Source organism: Hyperoodon ampullatus (assembly GCF_949752795.1).
Source record: "Hyperoodon ampullatus genome assembly, chromosome: 1".
NCBI lineage: Eukaryota > Metazoa > Chordata > Mammalia > Artiodactyla > Ziphiidae > Hyperoodon > Hyperoodon ampullatus.
Window position 1 is genome coordinate 77,050,864 of NC_136914.1, and position 26,637 is coordinate 77,077,500.

Below are 26,637 nucleotides of genomic sequence, written 5' to 3' on the forward strand. Positions count from 1 at the left end.
TCTCTTCTGATTCATATAATTTATAAATTAATTAATAGTTTCAATTTGCCCTAAATATTATTTTTCATCTCCACAGTAATTATATTTAAGTGCTTATGATTTTATGGTTAACATCTGGATGTTTGCTTTATTGAAGGAAAGAAAATTTTAATAAATACAATTTCAAAATCAAATGGTTTGATCAAAATGTACTTACCCATTTAGTATCCACAGTAAATATTTTAAGACTGAAAGCATCATATATTTTATTTTATCTTCTCAGTATATACCCATTGATAATTTTGACAAAATTATTTAAAATTGCAATATGTTTGAATATTGATCAAATACTCTTTTCAAAAAGAATGGCATTGACAGAGTAGTCAAATTAACTTCATGCTTGTACACCAGAGATTTACATTGACTTACTCAAAAAAATGCTAAACTCACTGAAGCTAGAAACTGCCCAATATTCATTATACTTCCTGTGCAGTACATAATATTTTGCACAAATAGGGGTTTCAAACATTTGTTGAATATATACTAAAGTGATAAGCTATATTATCTGTTTTCAGTTTATTTTAGGATGAAGTTGAGTGAATAATCTGTGATATTTGAATACATTACAAAAAATAACACAAAACATTTCACTGGCATATTTATTTATATTATAAAATTCTTTGATTTATATTTTTACCTCACAGAGAGATTTATGATGTGTCAAGTACCTAACTTTTAATAATAAATGTATTTCTTGATATATTTTAATTTGGTAGCTTTTACTCAGTTGATATATTTAATGATCTACAATTATCTTAGTTTTCTTGGTTTTGTATCAAGTGATCAAGATAGTCAAGTTAAAAAAAATGCTATGGGAATTATGTGTTTAAACTATCTTATAATACTGTATTTATTTAATTGTACTTAGCCCTGTTACACTTATCCCTCTTCATTTAATTTGTATACCATAAAAATTGAATTTTAATACAAAATTATAAACCATATAATGTATTAACAAACACACATCATTACCTAATCCTCTACTTAGCTAAATAGATGGAGTTTTAAACATTATGAAATATAAAATTTTCAACAAAAATAAAATGACCTTAAGTGATATAGTTGAAGCAGCAATCATCTTAGCAGATGAATCTAGCCAGGAAAGGTCAAAGGGCATGAGAATAATAATTTGCATGTAAAAAACAATTGACATAATAACCCCTAGTAAAATAATCAAGAAATTTCCTCATAATATCCCTATTTCTTAAGGTAATAGATTTGTGAGGAATATATATGCTGAAAAGTATTATTAGTTGCTCACATCTCTCAGAACTTAGAGAATAACTTAGCTTTTACCTAGAGTTTGCTCTTAAATCCCAGACTCTAAATTCTCAATAGAATTTCAAGAGACAAGAATCTTGATGTGGTGAAAGATGGGAGCAAACAATACATTCAATTATCACTACTCTGGAAGAGCTAAAGAAAACTCAATCACAAACCTGGAAGACACTTCAGAGAGGGCATCTGAGAAGGTTTAGATGTAGTCTCCTTAATGAATGCAATCAAAGACCATGTCTTTCTTAGACAATAATAATCATTGAAAGTATCATAGCTCAAAATATCTTGATTCATAAACTTGGATTCACAGAAGTAATTATTATTCAAGATATTTTTGCTGAGTATATAGCATGTGATACTTTTTGTGAAATATGGTCTAAATCCTTCAATTATTAATGAGATTATCAGATATATGGAGGGATAAATTGTATTGTACAGACAGTATAGAGAAGAGACGTCATAAAAGATGTAGGGTGTTGGCTTTCTCTTAAAGGACGAATGGAAGGTATAAGTGAATGGAAGGCAAAAATCTTTGCAGTTTTCCACTGCAAAGGAAAACTCTTGACCAGTGGGCAGAATTTAATAAATAAAATAAAATAACACAAAATATAATATAAAATAAAATATATGCATGGGTTTTAATATACTATTTGGAAATGAAGAATAAAAATATGTCCATCATGGAGAAAGATTTAGATATATTTTAAACTCAAACTATTTAAATCTTGTTGGAATACATCATTTCAAAAGGTTTGGGAGATTTACTTTTAACAGTCTTTTCATGGAAATCTCAAATAATTTTTGACATTATTGAAGTCATAATTATAAAGATATTATTTGGTTGGTGTAACATAGTAGTGAAGGGATAGATATTAAAGCAAGTTGGGGCCAAATTATGAAAAACCTAATGTCTGGGGAATCTTTATGTTAAACTAAAGTCAATGAGTTCCTGCTGAAGGATTGCATCATGCCTATGGCATAATCAAGTGAAATTTGAAATTTAACTCAAAGACTAATCTGTCAGAGGCAAATATATTATGTGATGATGGTGAGAAAATTGGAGAATTAAAAACAAAAACAAAAACAGTCTAATTGGAATCTGAAGGCTGGTCGTTGGAGTCTGGTCTGTCAATATGTTATCTGGTCAAATTATCTGAACTAATTTTGTACTGAGATTATCTTTCTAGCTATATTAAAAATTAGCATCAAATGGAACAATCAGAGCACACTCTGTAAAGTTTATGTTCATGTATAAATATTATGTATAGTTTTATGGAGATGGATAATATATGAATAGTGATTTTAAAAATTAATTTGTTACAGGGACCATATCTATAGAGCTTGATGGTTGACTAGATAGGTGGAAAGGAGAAAAGAAAGATGGAAAGAATTATTAGTAAGAAAGAATATTAGTAAATTTATCCTCAGATGTAAAATAAGAAACTACAGTTAATATAGTTGGTCACTCATCCATGACTACTAAATGTACTGTAATCTCAGTTCAAAACTACATAACAAGATAAATTATATCCTCCATTTTCATCAATATACTGAGGAAATGGCCTGGCCATAATTGGAGATTTTCAGAAAGTAACTTCTCAGATGGAAAAAAAAACTGGTTTGGACTGCCCTGTTAAGAATGCAGAGTGATTTGGGGTCATGTGGTATCCTGTAGCTTATAAGACTTGCTTACTCATTCTTAATTCAAGTTGCCACCTTCATGCAGATTTCCTTGATTCACCTTTTTTTTTTTTTCTCCAGTAATATTGGTTTCATTGAAAAAAAAATAGCTTCTTTGGTTTATACTGAATTATGAAGAACATTCATAAGTCTTAATGATAAATTTAAACTGTGAAGAAGGTGCTTACATTGGAAAAATGTCAATGTACAACAACAACAACAAAAAAGATGAAATGCTGCAAGACTAACCAAAGAAAAAACTCTCAAGTTTTGCTTGGTAGCTATGGATACTTTTGGTTCCAAAGCTATGAAAAGCCTTGACAGCGAAATTGGAAAGGGTGGGGAATGGGAGTTGGAGGAGTATTCAGAAAGGAAAGACTTAAACTGAAAGCCCTTTATGATTCCACTTCTACTATTCCAGTAGTATTTTAGTGGGTCAACAAAGTAAGCAAAAGGAAGACTAATCTTATAATACATCAGTATAATATAATAGAACTGTGGCCAGTTATTGAAAAGTTTGCACTTTATCCTTAATTTCAAAACTACTATAACTATCATAATCTGAATTTAGAATTTTTATTAATAAGCCTATCATAAAAAGAAAACACATCTTGAAGATTATATATACACACATACATGTATATAGACATATATATTAATATGTCTTTATGTGTCATACATAGATAAAAAATAGAGCAAACTGTAATATTTTTTTGAATTCCTGAATTTTACTTTATTTTTTATACAGCTTGTTCTTATTAATTATCCATTTAAAACATATTAGTGTATATAAGTCAATCCCAATCTCCCAATTCACACCACCACCACCACTCCTGCCACTTTCCCCTCTTGCTGTCCATACAGTTTTTGTCTACATCTGTGTCTCTATTTCTGCCCTGCAAACAAGTTCATCTTTACCATTTTTCTAGGTTCCACATATATGCATTAGTATACAATATGTGTTTTTCTCTTTCTAACTTACTTCACTCTGTATGACAGTCTCTAGATCCATCCACGTCTCTACAAATGATCCAATTTCGTTCTATTTTATGGCTGAGTAATATTCCATTGTATATATGTATCACATCTTGATCCATTGGTCTGTTGATGGGCATTTAGGTTGCGTCCATGACCTGGCTATTGTAAATAGTGTTGCAGTCAACATTGTGGTACATGACTCTTTTCTTTATTTTGATTTTTGAATTTTATTTAACTTATTTTTTTATACAGCAGGTTCTTATTAGTCATCAGTTTTATACAAATCAGTGTATACATGTCAATCCCAATCACCCAATTAGGACAACACCATCCCCACCCCCCACCCCCACGGCTTTTCCCCCTTGGTGTCCATACGTTTGTTCTCTACATCTGTGTCTCAACTTCTGCCCTGCAAACCAGTTCACCTGTACCATTTTTCTGGGTTCCACATACATGTATTATAATATGATATTTGTTTATCTACTTCTGAGTTACTTCACTCTCTATGACAGTCTCTAGATCCATCCACGTCTCAACAAATGACTCAATTTCTTTCCTTTTTATAGCTGAGTAATATTGTAATATTCCATTTTATATATGTACCACAACTTCTTTATCCATTCGTCTGTTGATGGGTATTTAGTTTGCTTCCATGACCTGACTATAGTAAATAATGCTGCAGTGAACATTGGGGTGCATGTGTCTTTTTGAATTATGGTTTTCTCTGGGTATATGCTCAGTAGTGGGATTGCTGGGTCATATGGTAGTTCTATTTTTAGATTTTTAAGGAACCTCCATACTGTTCTCCATAGTAGCTGTACCAGTTTACATTCCCACCAACAGTGCAAGAGGGTTCCCTTTTCTCCACACCCTCTCCAACATTTGTTGTTTGTAGATTTTCTGATGAAGTCCATTCTAACTGGTGTGAGGTGATACCTCATTGTAGTTTTGGTTTTCATTTCCCTATAATTAGTGATGTTAAGCAGCTTTTCATGTGCTTCTTGGCCATCTGTATGTCTTCTTTGGAGAAAGGTCTATTTAGGTCTTCTGCCAATTTTTGGATTGTGTTTCTTTAATATTGAGCTGCAAGAGCTGTTTATATACTTTGGAGATTAATCCTTTGTCCGTTGATTCATTTGCAAATATTTTCTCCCATTCTGAGGGCTGTCTTTTCATCTTGGTTATGATTTTCCTTTGCTGTGCAGAAGCTCTTAAGTTTCCTTAGGTCCCATTTGTTTATTTTTGTTTATATTTCCATTACTCTAGGAGGTAGATCAAAAAAGACCTTGCTGTGATTTATGTCAAAGAGTGTTCTTCCTATATTTTCCTCTAAGAGTTTTATAGTGTCCGGTCTTACATTTAGGTCTCAAATCCACTTTTGGTGTATTTTATTTTTATTTTTATTTGCGGTACACGGGACTCTCACTGTTGTGGCCTCTCCCATTGCAGAGTACAGTCTCTGCATGTGCAGGCTCAGAGGCCATGGCTCATGGACCCAGCCGCTCCACGGCATGTGGGATCTTCCCAGACTGGGGCATGAACCCATGTCCCCTGTATCGGCAGGCAGACTCTCAACCACTGCGCCACAAGGGAAGCCCTGGCTTTATTGTTGTGTATGGTGTTAGGGAGTGTTCTATTTTCTTTCTTTTACATGTAGCTGTCCAGTTTTCCCAGCACCATTTATTGAAGAGACTGTCTTTTCTCCATTGTATATCCTTGCCTCCTTTGTCATAGATTAGTTGAGCATAGGTGTGTGGGTTTATCTCTGGGCTTTCTATCTTGCTCCACTGATCTATGTTTCTGTTTTTGTGCCAGTAGAATTTTGTCTTGATTACTGTAACTTTGTAGTATAGTCTGAAGTCAGGGAGTCTGATTCCTCCACCTCCGTTTTTTTCCCTCAAGAGTGCTTTGGCTATTTGGGGTCTTTTGTGTCTCCATACAAATTTTAAGATTTTTTGTTCTAGTACCATTAAAAAATGCCATTGGTAATTTGATAAAGATTGCATTGAATCTGTAGATTGCTTTGGGTAGTATAGTCATTTTCACAATGTTGATTCTTCCAGTCCAAGAACATGGTACATCTCTCCATGTGTTGGTATCATCTTCAATTTCTTTCATCAATGTCTTATAGATTTTTGCATACAGGTTTTTTGTCTCCCTAGGTAGGTTTATTCCTCGGTATTTTATTCTTTTTGTTGCAATGGTAAATGAGTGTTTCCTTAATTTCTCTTTCAGATTTTTCGTCATTAGTGTATAGGAATGCACGAGGCTTCTGTGCATTAATTTTGTATCTTGCAACTTTACCAAATTTATTGATTAGCTTTAGTAGTTTTCTGGTGGCATCTTTAGGATTCTCTATGTATGGTATCATGTCATCTGCAAACAGTGACAGCTTTATGTTTTCTTTCCAATTTGTATTCCTTTTATTTCTTTTTCTTCTCTGATTGCCGTGGCTAGGACTTCCAAAACTATGTTGAATAATAGTGGCGAGAGTGGACATCCTTGTCTTGTTCCTGATCTTAGAGGAAATGCTTTCTCTTTTTTACAGTTGAGAATGATGTTTGCTGTGGGTTTGTCATATATGGCCTTTATTATGTTGAAGTAGGTTCCCTCTATGCCCACTTTCTGGAGAGTATCATAAATGGGTCTTGAATTTTGTCAAAAGCTTTTTCTGCATCTATTGAGATGATCATATGGTTTTTATTCTTCAATTTGTTAATATGGTGTATCACATTGATTGATTTGCATTTATTGAAGAATCCTTGCATCCCTGGGATAAATCTCAATTGGTCATGGTGTATGATCCTTTAATGTGTTGTTGGATTCTGTTTGCTAGTATTTTGTTGAAGATTTTTGCATCTATGTTCATCACTGATATTGGCCTATAGTTTTCTTTTTTTGTGACATCTTTTTCTGGTTTTGGTATCAGGATGATTGTGGCCTCATAGAATGAGTTTGGGAGTGTTCCTTCCTCTGAAATTTTTTGGAAGAGTTTGAGAAGTATGGGTGTTAGCTCTTCTCTAAATGTTTGATAGAATTCGCCTGTGAAGCCATCTGGTCCTGGGCTTTTGTTTGTTGTATGATTTTTAATCACAGTTTCAATTTCAGTGCCTGTGATTGGTCTGTTTATATTTTCTATTTCTTCCTGGTTCAATCTCGGAGGGTTGTGCTTTTCCTAGAATTTGTTCATTTCTTCCAGGCTGTCCATTTTATTGGCATATAGTTGCTTATAGTAATCTCTCATCATCCTTTGTATTTCTGCAGTGTCAGTTGTTACTTATCCTTTTTCATTTTTAATTCTGTTGATTTGAATCATCTCCCTTTTTTTCTTGATGAGTGTGGCTATTGATTTATCAATTTTATTTATCTTCTGCAAGAACAAGCTTTTAGTTTTATTCATCTTTGTTATCATTTTCTTCATTTCTTTTTCATTTATTTCTGATCTGATCTTTATGATTTCTTTCCTTTGATAACTTTGGGTTTTTTTTTGTTGTTGTTGTTCGTCTTTCTCTAATTGATTTAGGTGAGGGTTAGGTTGTTTATTTGAGATTTTTCTTTTTTCTGGAGGTAGAATTTTATTGCTATAACCTTCCATCTTAGAACTGCTTTTGCTGCATCTCATAGGTTTTGGGACATCGTGTTTTCATTACCATTTGTTTCTAGGTATTTTTTGATTTCCTCTTTGATTTCTTCAGTGATTTCTTGCTTATTTAGTAGTGTATTGTTTAGCCTCCATTTATTTGTATTTTTTACAGTTTTTTTTTCCTGTAATTGATATCTAGTCTCATAGTGTTGTAGTCGGAAAAGATACTTGATATGTTTTTAATTTTCTTAAATTTACCAAGGCCTGATTTGTGACCCAAGATATGATCTATACTGGAGAATGTTCCATTAGCACTTGAGAAGAAAATGTATTTTGTTGTTTTGGGAAGGAATGTCTTATAAATATCAATTAAGTCCATCTTGTTTAATGTATCATGTAAAGCTTATGTTTCCTTATTTATTTTCATTTTGGATGATCTGTCCACTTGTGAAAGTGGTGTGCTAATGTCCTGTACTATAATTGTGTTACTGTCAATTTCTCCTTTTATTTCTGTTATCATTTGCCCTATGTATTGAGGTGCTCCTATGTTGGGTGCATAAATATTTACAACTGTTATATCTTCTTCTTGTATTGATACCTTGATTTTTAGGTAGTGTCCTTCTTTGTCTCTTGTAATAGTCTTTCTTTTAAAGTCTATTTTTTCTGATATAAGAATTCCTACTCCAACTTTCTTTTGATTTCCATTTGCATGGAATATCTTTTTCCATCACTTCACTTTCAGTCTGTATGTGTCCCTAGGTCTGAAGTGGGTTTCTTGTAGACTGCATATATATGGGTCTTTTTTGTATCCATTCAACGAGACTGTGTTTTTGGTTGGAGCATTTAGTACATTCATGTTTAAGGTAACCATCATTATGTATGTTCCTATTACCATTTTCTTAATTTTTATGGGTTTGTTTTTTACAACCTTTTCTTCTCTTGTGTTTCCCACTTAGAGAAGTTCCTTTAGCATTTGTTGTACAGCTGGTTTGGTGGTGCTGAATTCTCTTAGCTTTTGCTTGTCTGTAAAGCTTTTGATTTCTCCATAGATCCTGAAAGAGATCCTTGTTGGGTAGAGTAATCTAGGTTGTACATTCTTCCCTTTCATAGCTTTAAATATATCATGCCACTCCCTTCTCGCTTGTAGAGTTTGTGCTGAGAAATCAGCTGTTAACCTTATGGGAGTTCGCTTGTGTGTTATTTCCCATTTTTCCCTTGTTGCTTTCAATAATTTTTCTCTGGCTTTAAGTTTTGTCAATTTGATTACTCTGTGTCTAGGCATGTTTCTCCTTGGGTTTATCCTGCCTGGTGCTCTCTGCACTTCCTGGACTTGGGTGACTATTTCCTTTCCCATGTTAGGGAACTTTTCTTCTATAATGTCTTCAAATGTTTTCTCAGGTCCTTTCTCTCTCTCTTCTCTTTCTGGGACCCCTATGATGCAAATGTTGTTGCATTTAATGTTGTCCCAGAGGTCTCTTAGGCTGTCTTCATTTCTTTTCATTCTTTTCTCTTTATTCTGTTCCACGGCAGTGAATTCCACCCTTCTGTCTTCCAGGTCACTTAACCATTCCCCTGCCTCAGTTATTCTGCTATTGATTCCTTCTAGTGTAGTTTTCATTTCAGTTATTGTATTATTCATCTCTGTTTGTTTGTTCTTTAATTCTTCTGGGTGTTTGTTCTTTAATTCTTCTGTCATTGCTAAACATTTCTTGCATCTTCCCAATCTTTGCCTCCAATGTTTTTCTGATGTCCTGGATCATCTTCACTATAATTTTTCTGAATTCTTTTTCTGGGAGGTTGACTATCTCCCCTTTATCTAGTTGTTTTTCTGTGGTTTTCTCTTGTTCCTTCATTTGGTACATAGCCTTGTGCCTTTTCATCTTGTCTATCTTTCTGTGAATGTGATTTTTGTTCCACAGGCTGCAGGATTGTTGTTCTTCTTTCCTCTGCTCTCTGCCCTCTGTTGAATAAGTCTATCTTGTGCCAGTTTCCTAATGGGAAGGACTGGTGGTGGGTAGACCTGGGTGTTGCTCTGCTGGGCAGAGTTCAGTAAAACTTTAATCTGCTTGTCTGCTGATGGGTGGGGCTGGGTTCCCTCCCTGTTGGTTTTTTGGCCTGTGGCGGCCCAACACTGGAGGCTATCCGGCTCTCTGGTAGGGCTAATTTTGGACTCTGTGAGGGCTCATGACTAGGGGTACTTCCCAGAACTTCTGCTACCAGTGTCCTTGTCCTCATGGTGAGCCACAGCCACCACCCACCTCTGCAGGAGACACTCCAACTCTAGCAGGTAGGTTGGGTTTAGTCTCCTATAGGGTCACTGCTCCTTTCCCTGCATCCTGAGGTGCACACTGCTTTGTTTGTGCCCTCCAAGAGTGGAGTCTCTGTTTCCCCCAGTCCTGTTGAAGTCCTGCAATCAAATCCCACTAGCTTTCAAAGTCTGATTCTCTAGGAATTCCTCCTCCTGTTGCCAGACACCCAGGTTGGGAAACCTGACGTGGGGCTCAGAACCATCACTCCAGTGGGTGAACTTCTCTGTTATATGTCTTCTCCAGTTTGTGAGTCACCCACCCAGCAGTTATGGGATTTGATTTTATTGTGATAGCACCCCTCCTACTGTCTCATTGTGGCTTCTTCTTTGTCTTTGGATGTGGGGTATGTTTTTTGGTGAGTTCCAGTGTCTTCCTGTCAATGATTGTTCCACAGTTAGTTGTGATTCCAGTGCTCTCGTAAGAGGGAGTGAGCACACATCATTCTACTCTGTCATCTTGGCAAACTGTAATCTTAAAAAGCCAAATCTATAAACATATATTATAACTATGGTTATTTTTTAAAACTTTCACTGAAATTAAATTAACAACATTAATATTTATGTTTATCAACCTAGCACTTTAAGAGTACAATTTGTTTTGGTAAAATATTATTATCTACCCTAACAATTAATATTTATCTGACTCTAATAAGTAGGGATAGGAAAATATATTTTGTTACATAAATAGTCATAGAGATATAGTATAGAATTATTAAAGAGACAAAAAAAAACCTATTTATGGAAACTATGAAAGAAGAAATTTTGGGACAAGTGCTCCATCTAACAGATAAAAGCAGCAAGCCCATTGGATAATCAAAACCATTCGTTATATAATTAAATATGCCAAATTTAGTATATAGAAATTACGTAGCTTCCCTTTCTGTTTTGAATGAATGAACAAGTCAGATAATTGCTTGGTGGTTTGCAAAAGAAAAGATATGCAAATATGAAGCCACTATGTAAAACAGCAAAGTAAATTATATCCCTGGTTAAATATCTCATGTAGTTATTACAGAATATTATCATAAGCATTAACTCAGGGACAAAATGCATATTTTGCCACATAAGAAATAAAAGAATAATAATTTTCAAAACTGAGGATTTTCTAGTTGTCTTTGTGGAATATTCTCCATTGGGGGAAAAATCATGTGTGTATTTGGCAAAATCATTAAAATGTATTAAACTATAAATCAGGGATAAATGGTATATTTTCTCAATGACATTGACATTTGAGCAATGAATGTACAATATTTTGGAGATGATAAAAGTAGTTATTATAGCAGGGTGATAGCTATTTTTTGTCTTTGTGGAATCTTAATGGCAGCAGCAAAACATCATTTTAGGTTGCCTGAGGTAATCATAGTGAAATACACACAATACCCTAGCTCCAGGGTTCATGAACCAAGAAGCAGAAGAATTCTTCAGTCTACTCCTCTAACTTCTCAAAATCATTCACCCAAGCCAGCATTTCTCAACACACAATTCTTTAAAATATTCCACAGGAAGAAAAAATAAAACAACTCATAAGAATTTGAGAGTTCTTCATGTTTCATCTTCCTTCTGGAAATCTAAGCACACAGGCATGCACACACATGCACCCACACACACACCTATATACAGTATAGTTATTTATAGTGTTATAACTATAATTATATATCTAATTAAATATAGTAATAGTTTAGTTATAATTATGCTTATATGTATAACTTGTAGTAAACAAACTTCTTCTATTTTGTTTTATCACAAATTCCCAAACTTCTTTGCTCACATATTCACTTTTTTTTATGCCACCCCAAAAGTGCACTGAGAACTTTGGTACATATTTAAGTAAACATTAATGACTGCTGGTGAATCCTTCAACATTTATGAAAGCAGCATTTACTTTAGACCTAAATTAACCGAAGCTTCCCTGCTTGGGGGAAAACCATACAAAGAGACTGATATGATACCAGGAACACATTAGGGAAATTCAGGACACTTTAGTAGCTTAGAAAGTCACATCATACTCCTTGGACCCTAGAACTCGATACATAGTGTTTGCTTAATAAGTTTAATTAATTTTACTAAAGTAATTTGATTGAAGGTTATAAATTTAACTAAACTCCTGAATTTAAGGGATTATGTGCAGGACTAATCTTAAAGAATATACCTTTCACCAGAGATTTTATTGCTCATGTGTCCTAAATAGATGAGTTTAAGATCACAGCCTGTAAAAAACCTTAGTACATAGATTTATTTCATTCTAATGTAGTACTTATAGGTAATATGTTACATTTCTAACTCTACAAATTATGCAAAGTATCTACATAAAGAGTCCATTTTCTGGAATGATTATAAAGTTATTCCATCATTCATGAAACTGAAACAATACAGGTTTGCCTGCATTAAGATCGACATTGAGAAGGTGCCCAGTACTGTGACCCCAACTTAACTATTAGAATGTTATCCCTTGATAACAATATTATTTGACTTTGTCAACATTTCAATTGTTACTTACATGGCTTTGGGAAATAAGCCTATGTTTTAGACCTCTCCATGTGAATAATTTCCTCAACAATTGCAGAATCTCAACATTTGATTACATAAGAATCCCTAAATATAAGCCTAAATATTTATGTATATGTTTTGGGAGAAAATAATTTCATCCCTTGAATATTAATGACTTCTCTTCGAAAATAGAAGATAACTTAGATTTAAGCTTCCATTTCATAATATATATGCCATTATATATGTCGTTCTTATTTATAAGAGGTTTCTCTTCCAGTTTAGCATGTACTTGTCTCCCAGCTAAACTGAATAGATCTTGATGAATAAATAATCCAAAGATGTTGGCTTCAGGGCATTTGAGATCAATCTCATTACACAATATTGTTAAGAAAACTGTTAGTTTTATACAGGACAACCATTATATGTGACATACAGTAGGCAAAAGGTTAGATACATATTGTAAATTTTTAAAAAATAAAATTGTTTCAAATTAAAATGAATTCATGAGAGAATATGTGCTGTCATGAATTAAAAAAAGAAAAAGAAAGAAAGGCAATTTTACAGGCAACTTGTGCCTTAGTTTAATTCATGTCACCATATTGAACTTCCAAGATGGAATAAGTGGTATTTTCAGCAAATTTAAAGTGAAGCATTAACTCTCTCAAAGCATTCTTGCTGGAGACTTACTTTCATTGCTCCCATTGTGTATATAGTTCCAAATGATATGAAATTATCATAGCTCTTATCACAACCTCATTACAGTAGAATATAATATATTTGTTAAAAAATCAGAAGCAATTTTAAAGCACCTTTAAAAATGTTTCTGTAAAAATTTGTGTATTCACTAAGTTGTCAGGTTGTAATAGGTGAAATTATCTGAGTGAATTATTTGGGGATCAAGAAAATATTCTCACTGAAATTATGCAGATTGTGTATTTCTGTTGACCAGATCAAGCAGAAAACAATCTGACTTTGATTTTAATTTTACTGAAAGAATTTGAACATGTAGTTTCATCTCCATATAAACAGAATGTATTCTGAACTTCCAAAACATAATGTGTTACCTAAAGTATAATAACATGCTGACATATAATAATACATATATAGTAGATAATATATGTAAATATAATGAATTATTATATTTTGAATATTGTTTTATTTACCTTTAATATATTAAAGGTACCTTAATTTTAGGATTGATGTTTTTAGATAAAATGAAGGCATTTACACTTAAAAAAAAATCTTGTTCAGAACGGGCACTTTGCCTCTATTTATCTCTTAGGTTTCATTTAAACCACTGCATCACACCTGTTTTTAGCACCTGGCATCAGTTTTTGTAAAATATAACTACCTATCATTTTTAAACACACAAAAAGAAATTATTTATTAAGGATGATGAAATTGTATTCTGTATCTAGATTCATCCTAAAATTATAAGTATGTCAATACAAATTTGATGTTATTAGCTGAAAGGTTTAAATGCCATAAGCTATTTTCTCAATGTTAAAAAAGAATAACTATCCAAGTGTGGTGATATTTTCAGTTAATGTTTCTGCAGAGGTAATTAAAGGTTTATCAAATTATGACAAAGATTTAATCATATGTTAGGTCACAAAGAACTAATCTAAATCTTTTCTCAAGGAAGTTTGTTAAAGTCAGTTTAAATGCGAGCTAGTCTTCAAAACTGAGGTTTGCTATCTAGGTCATATCTATCATTTTTTTCTTAAGTTCACCAATCTCTTCTTTATCTTTGCTAGCCTTTGATAGATGTGTGTCTCATATGCTAATGCAATGTGCAAGTTAATTCATTTAGGCAAACCAATTAACTACTTCTTTCATGTGACACAAGTTGACTTCCAGTCTAAATATATAGCTTGTTTGGTTCTCATTGAATTGCATAGTGAAAATGCAAAATTCTGTTTTGACTTAATACTTCCAGTAAAAGTCCTCATAGAAGGAAATACAACTAGTAGATGTTAAAAAGAATTAGATTAATTTGAAATAAAATTCGATATTAACATATTGATTTAAAGGACACATTTAAAATATTGGTTTTATGTTGGACTGCTAGAAAATAGCAAACAGGTCAAATGGATTCAATCCTTTGAAAGCTCTCTCTGGACAGGATCTGTCACGTTATCAGGTAGCAGATATTTAAGTAATTTGTGCTGAATAAAAGAACTAATTAAACTAAAATTTAATACAATTTTAAAAGATGTTTATGTAATGACAAATATTCTAATTATTCAGAGAAATACTACAAATGTAGCTCAGTTAATTTATCAGAAATTTCTATTACTTGGGTAAAAATACATGTTTTTGGAAATAACTTTATTTTACTGAATTTTTCAGTTTGGATTTAAATGTTTAATACTATGTGGATGTACTGGTGTAACTGCATAATTAGGCATTACACTTTTATATAACATGAGCCTCTGGAATTAAAAAGAAGAGATAAAACCAATGATCATTTCTGTTGGGGGGGATTTGGTGATGATTGGTAATTTTAATTATACCTTCTACTCCAGAGAGCATCACTGGGAGCTGTAATAATTTCCTAAAGGCAAAATATTATGAGAAGGATGTTCAACTTGGATCCTAATTCTAATAGGACCTCTACTATCAACAATATGTCAGAGATGGCGTGAGTGGACTTTTCTTTGTCTCTTTCTTCATTTTTACTTGAAGGAATTTGTGTTGCATGAATTCTTAAATAATATAGTGGAGGTCAGTGTTTCCAAAAGTTATATCACATTAGTGTGTAAGTCCTGAGAGATGTTTTATAAAAAAATGTTTCTCCTCAATGAATTTAGGAGACACTATGTACTATTCCACTTGAACATTTACATACTCATTAGCATATTAAGGGCTCATTGAAGTCATTCAATAAATTATTGAAATGCACTTAGGAAGTTCTGATGTAGGTAAATACACAAAGTTTTTGGTCAATATTAACTTATGATATTTATTAAGAAATCATTAATATTCTAATCTTCTTAAGGTAGATGCCCCAGAAAGAGCTACCAATTTATAATTACTCAGATAGCAAAGTACCACCTTGAGGTTATGTCTTAAATAATGCCTCCAATGGGGAAACACTTTACATCTGAATTGCGCCTGAACAGCTTGGAGACCTCCTATAGTTAAGCTTGCTGACCTCCTGCATAAAATAAAGTAAAATATCCAGAGTGCTGTAAAGAAAAGTGAAATGCTGCAAGTCTGTGAACTTCTTCCTATTTCTGTTTTATTTATACTGTTTATAAAAGTAAATTACTTGTTTGAAGTACTACTCTTGAAGCTGCCTGGATCTCTATGGGGAAGTACTCCTGTGAATCCTCTTTTATTGGTAGTGGTTGATCTTTAGCTCAGGGATGAGATCTGAGAGGTTAAAAGCTTTGCTTTCTAGTGGGAGAGTCAATCTGATTTGAGAATAGATGGAGACTTTCTAGTAAGAATCAAACCTGATGGAAATTACCTCTTTTAAAACTGACTCCAAATAGTGTACCCAGGGAGGCTGCATTTCTGTAAATAGGTGGAAAATGTTGTCCTTTATGTTTCAGCTCCAAAGAGCAATTACAAAGATAACATCTAACAGGAGTTTGGAACAATTTTGCCATCCTAAAGAAAGTTTACTTCTCCCCCCCAACCGCCCCCACTTTAGTTTTGGTTAAGAAACAAAAATGCTGTTTATTCTGATGTTTTATTAATTCAGGAAAAAAATTAATTTAACATTTAGGAATAATTTTACTGAATCTATTTCTCTTATAAGAGAATCTATTTCTCTTATTCTGTTACATGAGAATAGACATTTTCTAATCATCATTTTAGTTGGGTCATCAGAAACAAAATGATGTATTTTCTCCTAGAAAACATAACTGATTTTTATGCCTTTAGTAATACTGAAACAATAATTTGTAACCGTGTTGGAAGATCCTTTTGAAAACTGGTTATAAGCTATGATTATTCCTCCCAGGGGGAAAGTATGCTTGAAATCCAATTTGATGAGTTACTAAGACCTCAGGTAAAGAAATGAGGAGCAGAAGAGTGGAGAGAGGGAGTAGCACTAACTTCATTCATTCTAAACTCTCTTTTTCTTATAGAGGATAGATAGATAGATGATAGGTAGATAGATAGATAGATAATGCACACATACATACATACTGTCCACATTCAAAAAAATTTTAATTAATATTTGCAATTATGAACACAGCAGAAAATGTCCCAGGTCACCTGAGTGTTCAGGTTTAAATAACAGAATTCAACATCCTCAGCCAATCATCCGCTTAAGTGGGTTTTGTGAAATTAATAATTTTAAAGGTAAATTCTTTTCCATCTGACCAAATTTTTTAGTGTTTTTATTTATTTAATTATACCCTGTTTTATTCCACAAAGACTCAATGCTATTTGAGAAAAAGAAAAATAGTATCTTGAAAGATTTTATAAAAATGTACAAATTCTCAAACATTATTTGTAGAAAAAAATATTTACCAATTAGATCTTTGCACATTTGTACTGTCTATAAAAGGAAATTACTTGTTGAAGTACTACCTCTTCAAGCAGACTGGTTCTATATGCGAAGTACGCTTATATGTCCTCTTTTACTGAAAGTAGTTAATCTTTAGTTGGAAGGATCTCCTTTAGAGGTGGTCTAAGAGAGACAAAGGAAGTCAAATGGGAAGTAAAAAGGAAGGGATAGAGTTATAGATTTTTATCAGTCAAATATTTTGTATGGCAAAGCACCATCCTCAAATGTTATCTCTGAATAACACATACATGTGTTAGGTCACCTTACACTCTTCTTGCTTCTGTGCTTACATGCTTTTTCTTGTTCCTTATATTCTTTTTGCAACTCCATATTTCCACTTAATCAAATCCTAATATTTACTGATCTCAGCTCAGTTTGGAACACTCTGTGAAACCTTTCTGTACCAATCCAAAAACTCGTGTCATATTTTTCAACTTCTTTTCTATATTGTTAAATGCTAATTTTAAAATATCATTCTTTACACCTAAGTACATATATTAGCATATTTTGAAACATTTTCCTGAGTGTAAACCTTGTTTATTCAATGGTGCTATAATAAAATATAGAGATTATGAGCAAAATTTGCCTTATAGCAGTAACTTTGGAAAAAAAAAGGGGTTCAAGTCTGATCCTAGAACTCAGCCACTGCTATCATCTATGAAAACCTATGAAATTAAATTCTCTACTCCATTATCTGTAGTGAGTATCCAATTGGGAAAATAAAATAAATGTGCTAATTTTTTATTAAGTAGTAAATTTCTGTTTAAATTCTTATTTTTAATATAAATTCAAGTACCTAGTAGAACATGCTCCAATACAAAGTACCTCTGAGAAATGTAAATGTGAATTCAACATATTATAAAGCAAAATGAAAGAAATAACAATATATTAGGTGTAGGTATCTCTATAAAAATGACCATTTTTTTATATAAAAGCTCAAATACTAAACCTATTTGAAGAAAAAAGTAATCATGAGGTATGAAAAAGGAGGTGTAGAATGCAGCTTTTCAGAGATCTATTCAAATAACTTTAATGAAACATTTTTTTAAAATAATGATTTAGAGAAATTTTCTCTGATAACTGACTCATCTGGCCTTTTGTACATGACTGATATAAAGATTCCTATTGTTTACAAACTAAATGTCTCAGATATTTATAATACATAAAAACTTTATCATAATATCAAAAAAATAAAAATAGGTAAAATATTTTTTAGAATAAGTACAAATACACATTTCTTATTAAGGTGGGTAACAGTGAAAGAGACTTCAGCTCTTGCAGAGGTGGCAGAGATAATGCCTAGCTAATAGCCTTCTACAGATCTACCATATTCCAAGAAATTATCTTCTTTTAACCCAGCTACACAGAGCCAGAGTTATGTTTGTTCAACTAAAGTTATTTCCAAAAAAAAATTTGACCATATTTATCTGCTTCACCCACTCAGCTTCCTGATGACTATCCACAGGTATTTTGAGAGTGTTCCTATCATAATTGTCACTTTCTTTCTGTCACAGGGATGGAGTCTTCTTCACCCATCTGTGTTCTTGAATTCATTCAGTTTCATCTTCTCCAGAGCCTCCTCCATCGAATACATCCTTTCTTCTATCTTTCTCAGAGCCTAACCACTTCCCATTTTTTGATTTATCCCTTTCAATTTAAACACACACTTGTTTCACCTATTTGAAAAAAAAAAGAGAGAGAGAATCTACTCATTGTTGTTCAACTGGAACTCGAGTGGCTGAGCAGGGGTTTACTTTTGGACATTCCTGAAAGCTAAATGCAACACCAACTCAGAAATCTAAAGTGCACTGCTTTTCTTCCAGGTTACAATTGTCCTGGGGAGAGAAAGGACAGGCCAGACCAGAGGGCTGAGGTTAGTTATAAGTTGGACAGTCTCAAGTAGTAGCATCTGATCACAAAAAGAATTTACTCTTGATTATCCTTTAGCATGGAGCTATCAATACTATATCTTTTTTTTTTTCTCTTTCTCTTCAATACAAGACATCTTGAAATAGCAGTATTTATACTATACAGGATTTCTGTCTTTATTTATTTCACCTCCCATTTATTCATTATCCCTGTGAAATATGGCTTGCTCTCATAATTATACTTTGCTATAAAATATTGCCAATCACATCATAATTGCAAATTTAATACATACTCCACTAATGACACAACCTCTTTTGAAAATTTGACCCATTTGGCCACACTTAGTCTTAAAACTCTTTTGACTTGTGCATAACTGGTCTTCCATTTCTTCAATTGTTCTGCTACTTTGCAGTCACTATATATTACAATTTGCAAATATTCTTATTTTAATTCTAAACGTTGCCTTGTCCCTAAGTGGCTTTTTGTTTATATAGCCATTTGTATTATTTCAATCATGCAATTTGCCTATTTAGTTCCTTTTTTACCCTCTCTATTTTTTAATTGAAGTATATTTGACTTACAATACATTAATTTCAGGTATACAACATAGTGATTTAATATTTTTATACAATACACACCATGAAAAGTTATTACAATATTTTTGACTGTATTCCCTGTGTTGTATATTACATCCATTTGACTTTTTATCCTACAATTGATAGTTTTACTTCTTAATCCCCTTCACTTATTTCACTCATTCCCTCACCCTCCCCACCCCCAGAAACCACTAGTTTGTTTTCTGTATCTGTAAGTCTGTTTCTGTTTTGCTATACATATTCATTTGTTCTGTTTTTCAGATTCTACATATAAGATGAACACTTGAGGTCCATCCATGTTGTTACAAATTGCAAAATTTCATTCTTTTAATGGCTAGGTAATATTCCATTGTACATATATACCTCAATTTCTTTATCCATTCATCTGTCAATGGACACTTAGATTGCTTCCTGGCTATTATAAATAATGTTGTAGTGAATATTAGTGTGTATATATCTTTTAAAATTAGTGTTTACATTTTCTTTGAATAAATACCCAGAAGTAGAATTTCTGGATTGTATGGTATTTCTATTTTGATTTTTTGAGGAACTCCCATACTGTTTTCCATAGTGACTGTACCAATTTACATTCCCAACAGCAGTGCAAAAGAGTTCCCTTTTCACCACATCCTCACCAATACTTTTTATTTCTTGTCTTTTTGATGATAGCTACTCTGACAGGTGTGAGGTGATAGCTTATTTTGGTTTTGATTTGCACTTCCCTGATGGTTAGTGATGTTGAGTATCTTTTCATGTGTTTATTGGCCATTGGAAGGCCAACAGAAGGCATTGGAAAATGCCTATTCAGGTCCTCTGTCAATTTTTTAATGGGATTGTTTGCTTTTTGATATTGAGTTGTATGAGTTCTATATATATATATATATTGGATATTAACCCCTTTTTTGATGTATCATTTGCAAATATCTTCTCCTACTCAGTGGGTTGCCTTTTCATTTTGCTGATGGCTTCCTTTGCTGCACAAAACTTTTTAGTTTGGTATTGTCCCATTTATTTATTTTTGCTTTTGTTGCCCTTGCCTGAAGAAACAGATCAAAATATATATATATATATATTGCTAATACTGATGTCAAAGGGCATACTGCCTATGTTTTCTTCTAAAAGTTTTACTATTTCAGGTCTTAAATTTGGAGTGTTAATCCATTTTGAGTTTAGTTTTGTATATGGTGTGAGAAAATAGTCTAGTTTGATTCTTTTACATGTAGCTGTCCAGTTTTCCCAACACCACTTATTGAAGAGACTGTCTTTTCTCCCATTGAATAGTCTTGCCTCCTTCATTGAAGATTAATAGACCATATGTGCATGGATTTATTTGGTGCTCTCTATTCTGTTCCATTGATCTATGTGTCTGTTTTTCGGCCAGGACCATACTGTTTTGATTACTATAGCTTTGTAATAGAGTTTGAATTCAGGGAGTATGATATTCCCAGCTTTGTTCTTCTTTCTCAAAATTGGTTAGGCTATTCAGAATATCTTCATAGTTCTTTTATTTCCATAATCTAGTCCTTTCTACACTCATTTATTTTTTTCTAAAATGTATTAACTTATATAAAAACCTCTGTCTGTAACTTAATAGGGATTAGTTTGTTTAATAACTGATAGAGTGATAAATATATTATTATATTGCTGTTTTATTTTTCCTTTGTTGTTCTTTTTCCCAGAGACTATAACATATATTCCTCTTCAAAGTTAATTAAAAATATAATATCTTCATGGATATTTTTGTGATTTAATAGAGATAAAGAATTGGATTTTTTTTTTTTTTTACTTTGGAACTTAACATGAATTTTACTATTTATAGTTGTAAGCTTCAAGTTATGAGATAGCACAATGGTTGAGTATATTATACATTATATCTGGTTAAACCATAAGAGGTTATTTGTTGATAATAACTACAGAGAAGCAAATGATAATCATGGTAAGTCACTGATTAAGTCATGTTCTTGTCTCTCTGAAATAGCATCAGTTAACTCTTCCATATTAAGCTAAAAATAAAATAAAATTTAAATCATTATGAGTTTAATAAATTAACTTTATAATATTTACATATTCCTAATTATTTTCAGAGAATGTTATTATAATTTTGGTGATGTATATGAAACAATATATCCATTTCAAATTAAACTTCTCAATTAAATTAAGTTAAAACTTTAACTTTCTTCACCAGTGGCAAGAAGGAATCTCTTTAGAACACAACATTTATTGCCTTTCCCTGAATCTATACCTGCACATTCCCCATATTGTGGATCCTCATTTTATCCTCTAAAATGTGTAATGAGAAGGTAATTTACCCTTAATGAAATGCCAGAAAGTGTATACCAGAAAGTATTATGAAGAAAAAAAGTGTCATTTTAAATAGGTACACCTACTTTCTAAATGACTAATAGTAGGGAACTTCTCTCAGGTAAATCAGAAAATATGCAAATTGTCTCCTTAAATTCTTTTCTTGTAAACTGGATAGTAAATGTCAGAATAACCTTTTACTTGGAGAAAAATGATACACAGATAAAGTGTTAAATTTCAGAGTAGCTCATTTCTAAACATTTCAGAGTACATCAGCATGTGTTGGCTTAAAAAATACCAGCAGAGATTTAGCTCTGAATGAATCATAGAGTACATTAATAACAGGGGGACAAAAATAAATAAATAAATAAAATAACAGGGGGACAAAGTAATATATAGAATTAAATATGATTACATGTTTTTCTTTTTGAAAATAAGAGTTAAATTGTTGAAGAGTGGAAATGACCTTTGGAGTCAAGACAAATATCTGTTGAAACCCCATTTCAACCATTCATTAGCCATGTCATTAGAGTTGAACACTTCAACTCTTAGACATTCAGTTTAACTAGGAAATATGTGTAATAACACCTACCTTTCAGAATCGTGTGAGAATTAGATATTATATATGTAAAATATGGACATGTAGATCCTCCAAAACTTACACTTATTATTATTATTAATAGTCATTTCAAGAATAAGTATTTGCTAATAAAAATACTTTTTTAAAGAATTATATGAGAATACCACAAAACTGACCAAAGCAAGGGTCATTATTTGAATGCACACAGGAATATGCATGTTGAACATGTGTGCTTAAAATAACATTCTTGCCTTAGGTATTTGGAAACATTGCAACCATAGTGCCAGCATTTATTTTTGAAAGGATTGCAGATTTCAGTGTAACTAGTTGTTTAGATTAGGGAAAAATGAAATTCCTGTTCAATCTATCCATAGATACTTGGGATGAATAAAGAAGGTTTTAGCAGGAAAAAAGTACTTCACAAAGGAAATTTACATTGTTTATAATATTCTTACAAAATTGGATTAAGCTCTAATACAGACCTTGTTGCAGGTTTAGGGAAATATATATTTTATTTCATGGACTACCATAGTGGGGAATCTAATATAATTATAAACCCAGGCTAACAAAGTAATCTTGTCAGATACCTGTGGGGTCCATCTGTGTCCCTACCACCACCCACCCACAGTATAAATTATGAATATAGGAACTGAAGAATTCTAGTAGCCAGTAAAATCTAATGAACGTGCTCTTACTGCATATGTTCATCCACATTCTTCTACATTATGGTCAGTCGGGGATAAAATATAACACGCAGGATTCACATACTCTAGTCAGGAGTTCAAAATGTACAGACTTGAAAATGCTGATTTTGAGTGCTAAGGGTAAATGCAAGCCCGTTTTGCACGTATATGGGTGCAGGTGGTATGGTAGGAGACTTAGATATTACACATGTATAAAAGAAATAAAAGAGACAATTTTCAAACTCTTCCTTGAACTATGATGTGCCTGGGAAAGTGGGATCCAGTATCCAGGATACTGGATGTTACTAGAAGATCAGAAGAAGAAAGGTGAGGTTTGGGGAATGTTGGTTAAACACACTGGGTGCTGGGTAATTAAGGAGGAAGGAATCTGGCTTCAAAGAGAGATAAGTCTACTTAAAAACAAATATATAATTGAAAAATTCAAGGTCAGAAAGAGAATGAAAATGATAAAATGTTGTGAGGGGAGTGACTTCTCACATAAAATTCCTGGAGAACAAGTAATATCTGCTAAATTATCTAACAATCAAAATATCAATATTTATTCAAAGAAACATTTTCCTGTGCTTATGGCCGTATAAAGGACAACTTAATAGTACTTGTTTAGGCAAACAGAAATATGCATCTTATGAATAAAGCATAACTTAATTATTTGTATGTGAGTTTGAATTCACAGGTGCTGAAGAACTAACTTGAAGAAGGAAAAAATTGTCTATGTCTAATCTTTTATTATACCAATATAGTGCTTCCAAATTAATTTTGTACTTTTGAATGACCCAGTACATTGTGAAATTATAAGAGCTAGACAAATTTTGGCTACAAGGAAAAATAAAGAAGAAAGAAAGAAAGTAAGAAAGAAAGAAAGAAAGAGAGAAAGAAAGAAAAAAGGAGCTATGCATAACATTGGCAAATTATAACAGTTTAATAGCTCAGTGCAACTTAGAATAAATTAACCAAAATTGTGGTGAAAATCTAATGTAAATTTAAGTAATTTTGAAAAATAACTTTGTCTTTACCCATCATTTATTATGTGGGGGTCAATAAACTTATCTATAGTTTATTGGATTATTATGGACTGCCACAGATGAAGAATAATGGAACCCCTACTAAAAGGGGTTGCATTTTGATTGCTAGAGCTTTTTCTATGTTGACTTTTTCTATGTTGACTTGGAGTGCAGTCACCATGGAATGCAAAATGGGGAAAAGTAGATATAAAATATATCACATATGAGATATTTGGATTTGCACTCAAAAGCAATTGATCTGTACAATTTTGCTTGTGGGTTTAGATATGAAACATTACATAGCTAGTTGCTTAAATTGGTTTTAATCCATTTGGAAATACTGTAACCACAATGGCTGTGATATTAATATGAGTTGGGATAGGTAAAATTATTGTCAAATAAATGTCTGAAGCTGTGGGTCATCATGCTGCTGAAGAAATGGAACATACACTTTGATATATACCATATGAAAGTTCTTCACTGGGACACAGATTTGTATTCTTTTATTTCTGACCTAAAAGTTGAAACTGTGGTCACATTAACAAAACATTGGGATATAATTGCATCCAGTATTGCCTTTTGCATATATTATAGCTAATTGGAATAATGTTTTTATGATTGTTAATGGTAATTAATATTTTTATTGTTATTCAAAACCCTGATGGAAATAGCATGTGGTATGTGATGGTATGTGGTATGTCATGTGAAAGAGAAGTGAGGCTGGAAGCTAAAAAGACAAAAGAAAAGTAAAGAGAGAGATATTCAAAGAGTTAGATGATAAAAGTTATACAAAGTGAGTGGAAGGACAATCTTAGATTGGTTGCATGAAGTAAAACTTAGGAAACTGTATTAGAATGTTCTATATGTGCAGGAAAATGATATCAAATATGTTCAAAATTGCATAATATCTCAAATACTATGTCACTCATATGACAGTCATAAACAGATCATCTTTGTCAGCAATTGGTTCTCCTCTATGTGGTGATGCAAGGGCAACATATTTTTTTGTCTTGAGTGGATATTATCCTTTAGAGCTGTGTTATTATCAGTATTCAGTCTATAGAAGGGAAAAGAATGTGTGAAGGAGTGACATCTGCTTCTTAAAAACCTTGGCTAGGAAAAAGTACACCACTTTTCTCATATTCCATTGGCAGAATCCAGTACATGGTCACACCTAACTGCAAGAGAGACTGGAAATGTGATCAAAAGCTCAAGAAGAAGACAGCTGATTATTGGTGAAAGTCTAGCTCTCTAAGCCACAGTGACATAAAGAGTGCACATGCCTTGGAGATATGATGAGGGTAAAAACTATGTCAATGAAGATCAGATATCCTCTAGAAATGGGGAGCACGTTTCTGATATTAATTGGACAATTTAAGAAATAACACAAGTTAGAAACAGGACTGGAATTTGTAATCTGATGAACTGAGTTCAAATCCACACTGCTTAAATCATTGTTTGCTTTCCAGGTCTCAGTAGCTATGTGTAATGTAACAGTTCTCCATTTTAAGGTGTTTTCCACATCAAAACATTCATAAATGTAACTGCTTGTTTTTCTTTAGACAAAGACTGATATATAAAGGGAGAGTCAATGAAACTGAGATTAGTAAAAAAATTAATCATCAATAATATAAAGGCATGAAGGGTTGATTCTTCCTGTCCCTGGAACATTGATATCTTCTAACAAATGACCCTAAAACAGTCCTACTTGGTATGGATAAATATCTGAATCAGTAAATTTGCCTTATGGTAACATGTTCTCTGAGTGTCAGGTACTTAACCAGTAGCTTCTGGAATGATATACACTTATGACCTTCTTTTTGCCTATTATCCCCTGTGCCCATAATTCAGGTCTTTATACTATTCCTCACTAAAGAAGCCCAGGGCCTCCTGGGGAGTAGCAAGTCCTGGGTTTTGGGGCAGGGAAGAGGGTGTGCCTGGGACATCCTAGTATTTCTGGAAGGCAATGTTGCCCTAAAACAAACAAATTTTAAAAAAGAAATGGAGTAAAATTCAGTCTGAAGAAAGACATCTGAAATATGCTGGAATTAGCCAGGTCTGTAGTGAAAAATGAGGGTCAGTGATATGTGAATGAAAAATATGATCCACTCAGATCAAACTGAGACCCATGTAAGTTAGAATTCATGCTGATATTTTATGTAAAAGGAGATGTATCAAAATGCACAAGTTGCATGTGAGTATCCCTGTGTTTAGTAGTAAGTAGAGATTGTTTGAACAATGCTACTTAAAAAAAACAAAACAAACAGTAGGCTCCAGAATATGTGTGTTCTTAGAAGGTGAGGTGAGGGGAGAAGGGCTCCATGCAGCACCTCAGGACCTACACTGATGATCATCTTTAATACATGGCTTCCAAGATTGCCCTAGAGTTCATCTCCATCTCAGTCCATGAAAAGGGTAAACAAAGGATGGAAGAGCAGACACAGGAAACTTTTAGGATCCATTCCAATCAGTGGTGGATGTAACTTCTCCCAGCCCATTAACCATAACACCACAAAGGAGGCTGGAAAATACAGACTTACATTGTGACCAGGAAGAAAGAACATCATAAAGAGCTAACAATCTCTGCCACATAATGATTTGTATAATTGTAATAATGGTGATAATAATAATAAAATGTTTATTTAGTTTGTACTCAGTAGCAAATTAATTACATCATTACTAATTATTGGTATTATAAAAGCATGTTG